A 12,326-nucleotide genomic window follows, 5' to 3' on the forward strand; every position below is an offset into this window, starting at 1 on the left:
TGCGTGAGAGTTGAAAAAGTTTGAGAAAGTAAAGGTGTGAAAACAATTACTTGGCCAATACCGAGGTTGTGCATGATTTAAATTCGTTGTGCAAGGATGATAGAGCATAGCCAGACTATATGATTTTGTAGGGATAACTTTCTTTTGGCCGTGTTATTTTGAAAGTTCATGATTACCTTGCTAGTTTGCTTCAAGTGTTATTGTCTCCACATCAATAGCAAACTATTGTTTTGAATCTAATGGATCTGAACATTCACGTCACATAAGAGGAGTTACAAAGGACATCTATGCTAGGTAGCAGGAAAGCATCAAAAATTCATTCTTTATCACTTCCCTACTCGAGGACGAGCAGGAGTTAAGCTTGGGGATGCTTGATACGTCTCAAACGTATCTATAATTTTTGATGGTTTCACGCTGTCATCTTGTCAACTTTGGATGTTTTATATACCTTTTATATCTTTTTTGGGACTAAATTATTAATTCAGTGCCAAGTGCGAGTTCCTATTTTTCTGTGTTTTTGACTCTTTCCAGATCTGACTTTGGAACGGAGTCCAAACGGAATAAAATCCCAGAAATAAACTTTTCCAGAACATAAGAAGATCGGGGGACTTGAGGGCCAAGCCAGCAGGCCCACAGGGAACCCACAAGCCCTGTTGCCGCGGACAGGGGGGCCCGCGGCGACCAGGCTTGTGGCCTCCCTGGCACTCCCCTGCCCTAGCTCTTTGGCCTATAAATTCCCTAAAATCCCAGAAAAAACCAAGGCATCCACGAAAACACTTTTCTGCCGCCGCAAGCTTCCGTTTCCGCGAGATCTCATCTGGAGACCCTTCCCGGTGCCCTGCCGGAGGGGACTTTGGAGCTGGAGGGCTTCTACATCAACATCATCGCCTCTCCAATGAGTCATGAGTAGTCCACTTCAGACCTACGGGTCCGTAGTTAGTAGGTAGATGGCTTCTTCTCTCTCTTGGATCTTCAATACAAAGTTCTCCATGATCGTCATGGAGATCTATCCGATGTAATCCTCTTTGCCGGTTGTTTGTCGAGATCCGATGAATTATATTTGTGACCAGATTATCTATGATTTATATTTGAGTCTTTGCTGATTTCTTATATGCATGATTTGATATCCTTGTAAGTCTCTCTGAGTCTTGGGTTTTGTTTGGCCAACTAGATCTATGATTCTTGCAATGGGAGAAGTGCTTGGTTTTGGGTTCATACCGTGCGGTGACCTTTCCTAGTGACAGAAGGGGCAGCAAGGCACGCATCATGTTGTTGCCATCAAGGGTAACAAGATGGGCTTTCATCATAGATTTGAGATTGTCCATCTACATCACGTCATCTTGCTTAAGGCGTTACTATGTTCTTTTGAACTCAATACACTAGATGCATGCTGGATAGCGGTCAACGTGTGGAGTAATAGTAGTAGATGCAGAAAATATCGGTCTACTTGTTTTGGACGTGATGCCTACAGATATGATCATTGCCATACATAACGTCATGACTTTGCGTGGTTCTACCAATTGCTCGACAGTAATTCGTTCACCCACCGTCTACTCGCTTTCATGAGAGAAGCCACTAGTGAACACTACGGCCCCCGGGTCTATTCACAACTATCATCTCCACTTTTACTTTTACTTTGCTTTGTTTCCTTTTTGCTTTCAGTTCGCACTTTGCAAACAATCTATAAGGGATTGACAACCCCTTCATAGCTTTGGATGCAAGCTCTTTGTGTTTGTGCAGGTACTTGTGACTTGACGCGATCCTCCTACTGGATCGATACCTTGGTTCTCAAACTAAGGGAAATACTTACCGCCGCTGTGCTACATCACCCTTTCCTCTTCCAGGGAACACCAAGGCAAGGCTCCAAGGCCGCGGGGAAATCCTTTTAATATTTACCAAGGAAGTCCCTGTAGGCGTAGCCAACACCAAAAGGATTCCTGGCGCCATTGCCGGGGAAGTTCTTTTGTCAAAGTAGCATTCCCACATGACCTATGGGTCCATAGGAGTAGCTCTCTCTATCTATCTATCTATCTATTTATCTATCTCTTTCTATCTATCTATCTTTCTATCTATCTATCTTTATATCTCTCCTCCCTCCTTCCCTCTCCCTCTCTCTCTCTCATGATCTATAATACAATGACCTCTTCAGAGACCTATTCAATGTAAGTTTTGTAGTGTGTTCGTTGGGATCCAATGAATTATGGGTTTATGATCGGCTTATTTACTAAAAGTATTTGAGTCTTTTCTGAGATTTATCTATATGTGATTTTATAGCCATGTATGCTTTTCGATCTACGAGTTTTCTTTGGCCATGATTAATGAATAGATCTTCAGATGGACTAATGCCTAGTAGTAGGTTCAATCTTGCGATGTCCTTACACTGTGATAGGAGCACTTGCAAGGCACATATTTTTATTGTTGCTACTGAGAGTAAAATGGTGGGGTTCGACCATATTAATTGATATTACTTTGTCTATGTCACTATGCTTCAAGCATTACTCTATTTGCTTGATAGCGGTCAAGGAGTGGAGTAATACTAGTAGATGCAAAAAGATGCGGGTCTATATCACACAAATGTAATGCCTATATATTGATAATTCCATGAATAATTGTCATAACTATGTTTTATTCTATCAATTGCCCAACAGTAATTTATGTACTCACTATTGTTACGCTTATGAGAGAGGTACCTTTAGTGAATGATATGGCCCCCGGGTCCATTCACATAATACTTACTAAAATACTAAAAAACATTTGCTCCAATTTATTTATTTTTATCTTTTAGTTTTGTTTTACCTATCTACCACTATCATATTTAATCCTTGCAATTAACGAGTACAAGGGGATTGACAACCCTCTTGCTTCCGTTGGGTGCATGTATTTATTTTATGTGTATGCACGTATTGTTTACCATTGTGGTGTGGCCTCTCCTACTGGTTTTGATAAACCTTGATTCTTACGTGAGGGAAATACTATCGGGTACTATACTACATCATCCTTCCTCTTCCCGAAAATCCCAATGCCTATCACAAGTAGCATCAGTCATCGCTCCGCGTTGGCCAAGAGCGATGTGATGCAGTATTGGGTCCGCAATGACCCTGACCTCACCACTGTGTGGGCAATCGACCGCTTCGTGATGACCGTGGATACGGCTGCCACGCGGCGCCGCTATCGCCTTGATGGTGAGCTTCACAAGATCGGAAATGAGTGGTCGCTTAGCGACTGCTACTCCAATGTCGATGGTGGCAAGGCTGTTGTCAGGGCTCTGAAGGAGTCAGCAGTGGCCACGACGACACTCCGCACCGCACTGTAGGAGGCAGAGCGGCTCCTCTACGAGCGGCAGGTAGCCGCTGGACAAGGCCGTCGCAACCTTCCGACGTTGGTCCACCACTGGAGGGACCACGATGACGACAACGACACCGAATGTCACAGCGGTGCAACAGGGCAAGGTGACCACGTGTACAAGGTGATAGTCCGGTATATCATTTAGATTTTTTCCTAGTTATTTTGTTAAAGAGTTGAAATATCGACCTTTTTATGTAAATTATAACCCAACTTGAATGAATGCGCCATGTATGAACAAATTTCGGCCGTTAGTTCAAATTGTTGTTCAAATGTATCTAGGCAACGTTGGATGGCGGCCTCGGCATCTTGTCCGCGGAAACCATCAAAACGTAAAAAGGGACATTCGCGAGAGAGAAATAGTGACTACCGTTGGAGATGCCCTTAGGACCGGTTCTTAAATAAGTATCAACACCATTGTACTTTTCCATTTATCTCCTCATATATGCCACCATCTTTTGTAATTCACAAAATTATATCCACTATACTGTCTGAACCTACTTAGCAAAACAAGATAAACCATCAATAATAAACATGAGCAACAACATATTAGAGCATCTACAACAAGATCCGAGCACCTATATGCCCGCAGATCACGCCCGCACGTGCCTACAATCCTCAAATTACCCAAATACATGCAAATTCATGCACGACGATCACAAAACAACAATCCAATGATATAAAGCTAGTGTAGGGAAAAATAAAAATAGTTCTCATGGTCATTGATTTAGGGCTATCAATGTATAAACAAGACAAACTTGACACTAGATGAACAATCATCGGTTGATCAAATGCAATCTAGTGTTAAGTTGTCTAGTTCACACATCGAGAATCGATGGACCTAATACAATGAGAGAAGCTTACTCCCATCCACCGATGCGGCTATTTAAGTCGGTCGTCGCCCCCTTACCCGGTGAGATGGGACTTCAAAGCAGTAGTATTGGTGGACGATTTGGGTGGGTTCGGCTTGACAGAGCCTATGTGTTGAGTGTGCTTAGTTCAGGGTTTAGTCCAACCTTGCCGCACAAGGATAGACTTTATTGGCTCAAATAGTCGACTACTCCTAGAGCGGCAAGCTTTGGTCGTCAACATATCCTTCTGAAGGTTGTGGAGTGTCACTTTGAATCTTCTCTATTTGTAAACAAAGAATATTCATCATAATGGTCAATATCCCTTACAAAGCGAGCATTGATGGCCTTGCGTTTAAAAAGTTCGATCATTTTTGACATGTTCGTCCGAATCAGAAAGGGTACATTGATGACCATAAGTCTGATGGCGTCATCATTGGCACTAACATTCGGCGGCAAGGAGAGAGGGGACAAATACGGACGAATTCATGTGTGCCCTCCCTGTCAGCCTGATGTGGCGAGGGTGCCCGAGCATCCACATATCCATCGTAAAATTGGGCTGGATATGTGGGTTGTTGGTCAGTCTGGACGTTTGGGTCGACTATGAGACACCCGGTTGGGTGGCGTTTTTGCGTCCAAACACTGATCAAGCACCCGGTCCGGGTGTTAGGGGCAAGTATGGGTCCCATTGTACATACTCTGAGGCCACAACTTGGACAACAACGAGCAAAAGCACAAGCACGACATGGTTTCGTGCCTCCATCTCCGCAACCACCCTCCTAATAAAGCCCTAAACTACTGCAAACATTTTCTGGCCATGCAAGAGAGAAAAAATGCTTACGCCCCTAAATGCCCTTCTAGAAATTTGAAGGGTCTACGAAGCTCACATGGTTAGGTCTCTAGTGGAACTAGCCCATCGGTTTCAAGTCCTAGATTAGCATTGGTGCTCGTATTTTCTTAAATTTATTCTAGCCTTTTAGACGATGTTCAATCAATGAAAAGAGACGTTTCAATCAAAGGTGATGCACCCGTGATGACTTCGACAATCAAAAAATATTGTCTGCCTCACTATCCACGAGGTACCCATAGAAATAGGTGTGCTTACGTGTGTTCACAAGGATGAATGTATATGTGTGTATGACCATATGCAATTGTACTATGATAATAAAAAATGAATTTGAAGGGTCTACATGGAACGCGGGAATTTCCCACAAATGCAATGCATGTGAGAGCAACTCCAACAGGGTGACCCATTTCGTCTACCGCCGTCCATTTGGGTCCGTGCGAACAAAAAGTTGGCCCAACGCGCCGACCCAAACGGACGCGAGTCCGCTTTTTGTCTGCCTGCCGACCCATTCCCGACCCAATTTTGAGCCTGATTTGCGTCAGCGCGGACACACAATAGACGCGCGTGGCGCATGCCTACTTCCCTCCCTGGGCCGCAAGTCAGTGACAAAGTGGCCACCTTTTCCCCTCCATTTTCCGCCAAACTCTCCCTCTCCCTCCCGTGCCCGCTCCCACCGGCATGGAGGAAGACTTCAAGGCTGCCACCGCCATCGCCTCAATGGCCTCTTCCGTCGCTGCGGCCGAAGCCAGAGGCAAGGCCCGCGCCCCCCGGAAGGCCGTCGCGCCACCCAAGAAGAAGAAGAAGGAGTTGACGCCCAAGGATCGAGCCGTGGAGTCGGCAAAGAGGAAGGGTCGGAGTCACACGCAGGGTGCAAGGGGCAAGGCATCCCCCACCGCCGCCTTTGCCGCTGTCGCGCAGCAGGAAGACATCAATGCCCGGGTGAAGGCGGCAATGATGGAGGCCTTGTTGTACCTGGGGGTAAACCCTAGCCAGCACCGGCTTGTCAACGCCGTTGTTGCCGCTGCCGCGGCAAGCACGGGCTCATCAGCATATCGTCGGATGATGCTACGGGAGTCGTCGTGTGCGTCTTGCACGCACCAAATTACCGGCTTCCACGTCTACCCGCAAGGCAGCCGCTTCTCCGAGGAATGCTCGCCGGAGGTGAACATCGTGACCCCTTCCACGCCCGTTCGGGTGACCATCGACCTCAACACCGCGTCGGTGGCAGGCGGATCATCATCCGGAGGCATGAGGAAAAGTCAGCGCGAGATGCCAGCCGACATGCTCACCGGCGCCCGCAATCTGTTCGACGGAATGCCGGCGACCGTCAACAATGACAAGGCCAACCGTTTCCTCGAGAACATGATCTTCGAAGGTGTGCCGACGGCTGGTGCGTACGATCCCGATGAGACCCAAAGCCAGGACGGCCGAGCGCCATTCACGCAAGCCACCAATGATCAACATGACGCCTTCATGCAAGATCAGGTCGGCCTAGATGGCTTCCCGCTCGACCATGAGTTCCCGGAGGACTAAGACCTTGAGGAGGAGGGCGATGACATGGACATCGACGGGGAGACTTTGTTCATGGAGGAGCTGGCAAACCAAACTATTGTCGGGTCAAAGCCGAAGCGCAACAGCAAGCGGACGAAGGCATACACGCCAGCCGAGGACAAGCTCCTTTCTGAGTGTTGGAGGGACATTGGGCAAGACCCGAAGATCAGCGTCGAACAAAAGTGTTCACCTTATGGACTCCTGTTCATCGTGAGTTTCATTAGCACAAGAAGTTTCCCTCAAGCCAAATGAATAGCAAGAGTGGATGGGTGTCACTTTTAAAGCATTGGAGGGTGACTTAGTGATGACCCACAAGAGTAGGGGATCTATCGTAGTCCTTTCGATAAGTAAGACTGTCGAACCCAACGAGGAGCAGAAGGATCTGACAAGTGGTTTTCATAAAGGTATTCTCTGCAAGCACTGAAATTATCGGTAACAGATAGTTGTGTGATAAGATGATTCGTAGTAAGTAGCAAGTAACGATAGTAATAAAGGTGCAGCAAGATGGCCCAATCCCTTTTGTATCAAGGGACAAGCCTGGACAAACTCTTATAAGAGGTAAAGCGCTCCCAAGGACACATGGGAATTTCTGTCAAGCTAGTTTTCATCATGTTCATAAGATTCGCGTTCGCTACTTTGATAGCTTGATATGTGGATGGACCGGTGCTTGGGTGCTGCCCTTAATTGGACAAACATCCCACTTATGATTAACCCCTATTGCAAGCATCCACAACTATGAAAGAACAATTAAGACAAAGTCTAACCATAGCATCAACATACAACGCATCAAAATATCGAACGAATACCAAATTCAGATGACTACTTATAACAAGACTTATCCCATGTCCTCAGGAACAAAAGTGACTACTCACAAAGCATAATTATATTCATGACCAGAGAGGTATTGAATAGCATCAAGGATCTGAACATATAATCTTCCACCGAGTAATCACGCTTCCCGGACGTGTCTATCATAGTCCTCCTTGGACCATGAGTCCATAGCCAGTAGCTATGTGATGTCTTCTCTCCAATCTTGTGAGTTTCCCTACATGCTCAAGGCATCTATGTAATTCTCTTGCTATTGCTATGCTCGGTTTGTTAGGATCCGATGGATTATAAGATTATGTTCAGATTGTTATGAGTTATATATTTGATTATCCTTTTATATTATGTTCCTTAGTGATTGATGCATGTTCTCCATTGCTAGTTATTACTTTGGCCAAGTAGTAGATTGTAACTCCAAGAGGGAGCGTTATGCATGATTGTGGGTTCATGCCCCTCGATGTCTAGGTTGAGTGACAGAAACATGAGACTAGGGGGTGTGCTTGTTGCCACCAGGGAGAACGGTGCTTGTGACCACGGTTGCAAGGATTGCTTACCTTGCGCATAGTTCGTTAATGCAGTTGTCCGTTGCTTTGAGTTTACACTTTGGGTGGGGATCGCAACTTAATACCAGAGAGATGTTTTGGATAGATATCTCAAGGTGGATGATTAGTAAGTAGATGCTGATGAATAAACGTTCTACTTGTCTTGGCGTACTGCCCGTTACTATTGAACCTCTAGCTATCAAGTAGCATAATTAGCATTGCGGTGCGATTATAATTCTGTCAATTGCCCAACTATGATTTATTTACCCAAGCATAGTTGTTTATCGTCTTTTGGGAGAGAGACATCACTAGTGAACATCATGTGACTCTAGTCCATATCACCATCATTGTTTACACCTCCATCATTTACCGCTTTCATTTAGTTTTCAATTGCAATCAATATTACTTACCCGCTTGTGTTTTGATCCTTTGCAAACTAGAAGGCCGGAGAGATTGACAACCTCTCTATACTCGTTGGGAGCAAAGTTATTTGTTGTGTGTGCAGGTCCACGTCTTCTGCTAGCGCCAGGGTGGAAGACACCTACTTGTTGAGCCTAGGAGTTCTCTTGGTTCGATAAACCTTACAGTCTCCGTGTAAGGGAAATCTGCTGGTCACTACATCTCCACCTTCCACTTGGGGTAACCAACGAGGGGCGAGAAGTATATCCATCAACTCATCATCACACCCTCGGTACACGATAGTAGCTCTGCAGCGTCGTAACACTTAGGGGTTGTAAGTGTTGTGTCGGGTCTTGGCTCGTCGATCAGGGATCGAGACTCGACAATAAAGCGGAGCAACTGGACTAAGGGGTCAGAGGGGATGACTGCTCCACCTATACTAAGCAATTTAAAGTGAGGTACTTAAAGTAGTAGTTCATCAAAAACAGGCTATGCATCAGATATAGGAGCTAACTACAACAGTAGCAAAATTCTAATGCAAGCATGAGGGAGAAAGAAAAGGGCGATATAGGAATTATCAAGGGGAGTTTGCTTGCCTTGCTGCTCTGCGGCAAAGGGCTGGTCGTGAGGAGGGTAGATGTATCCGACAGCAGTGTCAGTCTCGGGGTCTACCGGTAAGAAGAGGGGGAAGAAACAATAAATAATAGCAACGATGCAACACTAAGCATGACATGACAATATGCAGGTCTAGGCATGAGCTAACGCAGTGCTATCCATCATAGACGGATCAGGAAAATATCAAATGATATTTCCCGGGTCTCTCGCTACTACTGGTCACACGTAAACGATGGAGAAGTTCCACATTTGCTATGCTAGGGACGTGTGACAAACGAACGAATAGTGTATCCGGGTTCGTCTCGTTCTGCTGATCAACTTCCATGTTCAAAATATTTGCATATGACTTATAGTTTATTTTATATTAATTTTTAAAGTTTCATTAATATTTTGACAATTAAAACAGATTTAGTTTAATTTAATATTTGTATTATGACATCATCATGATGTCATGCTCACATCAGCGATCAACGGGCAGGTTTGACTAGTCAAGTGACTAGTGACGCCCCTATGTCATACACACATTTTAAATCCAGTTTAATAAATAATTAACAAATTTAAATAGCAGGTGGGGACCACATGTCATTCACTGCTTAAAATAACTAATTAAGAGGATTAACACAGTGGTTAATTAATATAATTAACCTTAAATAAGTTAATTAACTAATTACTTATTCAATTAATTAAATTAATTACCTAATTAATTCATTTACTAACTATATTTTATTATTTTTATTTTTATGTTGTATATTTATTTATTTATTTATTTATTTTTGTTATATTTTTTCTTTTATCTCCAAACGTTTTTAGGGGGCAGTGGGCCCCCGTCGTCATTCTCAAGGGGGAGATTAGTGGTGGTGGGGGGGTTAATCCCCCGCTAATTTGGATCGGATCGGCCAACGAGGGGGCATGCAGCGGTACAAGGCCAGCCACACGGTTTCCCCAGTGGTCGTGGGGCGGCGGTGGGTGCAAGGGAGCGAGGCCCTCGGTGGTCAACGGCGGCAGGAGGGGGCTGGCCGCGGTGCGACGGCGATGCGAACGCAGCGGGGGTCGCGGGAAGCTTGCGTGTGTGTGCGCTCGTGCGAGGCCGGGGCGGCGCGGTGGCCGCGGCACGCCATGCTGGAGCACTGTCGGAGGGGGGAAAGGGAGGAGCGGCACCACCGGGGCCTCACCCACGGTTGTAGAAGGAGGCAGAAGCTTGGGAAAGGTCGGGGACGACGGATCCGGTGGGGTGGAGTTGTTGGGGAGGAGGAGGCCGGTCGGTGGTGCTCGTAGAGGTGGTCGGTCGGTCAGGTTGGAGGTCGGCCGGGTGGAAGGAGGAGCTCGGTCTGGCCTCCCGAGCCCCGAGTGGGAGGAGGCCAGTGAAGGGCTCGGTGGAAGGGGCCCGCCAGATTGGGGACTCATGGGGGAGCGAGGTGGGGGAGCTCGATGGGGATCTGGCGGTGAGGATTCAGTTGATCTAGGAACGAGGGGAGGGAGGCTCCCGTGGGCTGGGGGCTCGGTGGAATGAGGGGAGTGGGGGGTTCTTCGTGGGGTTGGTGGGAGAGAACGAGGGAGAGGGATCCCCTCGTGTGGTGGGTTAGTGGCGTGCTCGAGGGGGTGCGAGCGAGGGGGGCGAGGGAGGGCCTCGGTCCCTCGTGGGCACGGGTGGCGACGCAGGTGGGAGTGGGAGTGGGTTGTGGGGTGAGCTTAGGGTTTAGGTGGGAGGTTTGGTACCCCCGGGTAGGTGGTCCGGCTGGGGTAGAATTAGGTGGGATGGGCCGGCCCAGGTAGGGGGTGGGGGTCTTCTTTCTTACTTGTTTTCTTTTTGTTTTGTTTTCTCTTCATAATTAAACATCGTTCGTTTTAAAATAATTTGGGGCACTAAAACAATTCCAAAAAAGTTGGTTTCAATTTTATCAAATCTTAGGGAATATTTGCAACCCATCCAACATTTTTATTTTAGGCTTCGGAGAACTTTTAAAATCCACTTTTCACACGAATTAAATTTGCAACGGAATTGAACGGGGTTTGAACCAACGAGAGTTTAACAAGAGTAATCATGGTGACGTGGCAACATTAGCATGGGATCACTGTAGCTTAATTACATATATTACTGTAGCAAAAGATGAGGATATCACAACTACTCCCTCACCCCTTTTTCCGCTTCAATGGAGCTTTCTCTATCCTGCCTAACCAGACGTGCATTGTGCAAGCGGTAGTACTACCGCTTATCATCGGTAGTACCACCATGCGGGCGGTAGTACTACTCACTGCGTTAGTTTTTGTCCAGTGTCGATGCCTCTACCGCTCTCAAAAGTGCGTACACTTTTTATGGGCGAGTTTTTTGGTAGTACAGGGCGGTAGTACCGCCCGTTGCACGGTACTACCGCTTGCTACTTCGCCACAAGCGGTACTAGCGTAGCTGCCTTGGGTTTGGCCTACCCCACTTGCCTGAGCGGTAGTATCGCTCCACCTCGGTAGTACTATCGCTTATCATCGGTAGTACCGCTCCCACGTCAATGGAAATGCAATGGTAAGAAAACAAATTAGGTAGAAAAAGTAAATAAAATAGGGGCTTCTGTTGGATTGGCACGCCAATTTCATTTTTTTAACTAGCTGAGGAAGAATTTGCAAATTAATAAAACTGGGTGGACGGATTTTCCATCTCGAGGGAAAAAGGCTATCATATCCTACTAGACAAATCCCTAATTCACCTTTTGGGGCTTCCACTCTTACATAAAGCTCTTGCCTTGACAATTCAAAATTGGGTGCAGGTTTTTTACCAAAAGTTTATACTCAAAATCATTCCATTCAGAATTCTTTTCTTTCTTAAAGCGTCGGACTTCACTTCTCCCCAATAGAGCTTAGAAGTAAGAATTTTTTGGTTGGTTGTATCCTTAACCATTTCTTTTTGTTTTTGACACGAGGCAGGACAAGCTGTAGAAGGTATTACGAGACAGCGAGAAGCACAAGGTAAAAGACGACGTACTTTATTGCCTGGTCTAGCTTTTATGGAAGCTTTAACGAGCGGTAGTACCGCTCTGTTTCATGCACAAGGGGTGGGTAACGGGCAGAATCCCTTCCCCACTATATAAGGGGGTTCTTCTTCCCTCAGAACCTCACCTTTGCCCCCTAAGCTCCATTGTTGCTCCAAGCTCCATTTTAGCCCGATCTCTCTCCCTTGCCAACAAAACCTGTTGATTTTCTAGGGTTCGGTTGAGAGGGCCTTGACCTACACTTCCACCAAGAGAAATTTGATTCATCCCTTGCGGATCTTGTTACTCTTGGTGTTTGTGTTGGAATTATGCCCTAGAGGCAATAATAAATATAGTTATTATTATAATTCCTGTATCAAGATAATCGTTTATTATCCAT

Source organism: Hordeum vulgare, chromosome 5H (assembly GCF_904849725.1).
Source record: "Hordeum vulgare subsp. vulgare chromosome 5H, MorexV3_pseudomolecules_assembly, whole genome shotgun sequence".
Lineage (NCBI taxonomy): Eukaryota > Viridiplantae > Streptophyta > Magnoliopsida > Poales > Poaceae > Hordeum > Hordeum vulgare.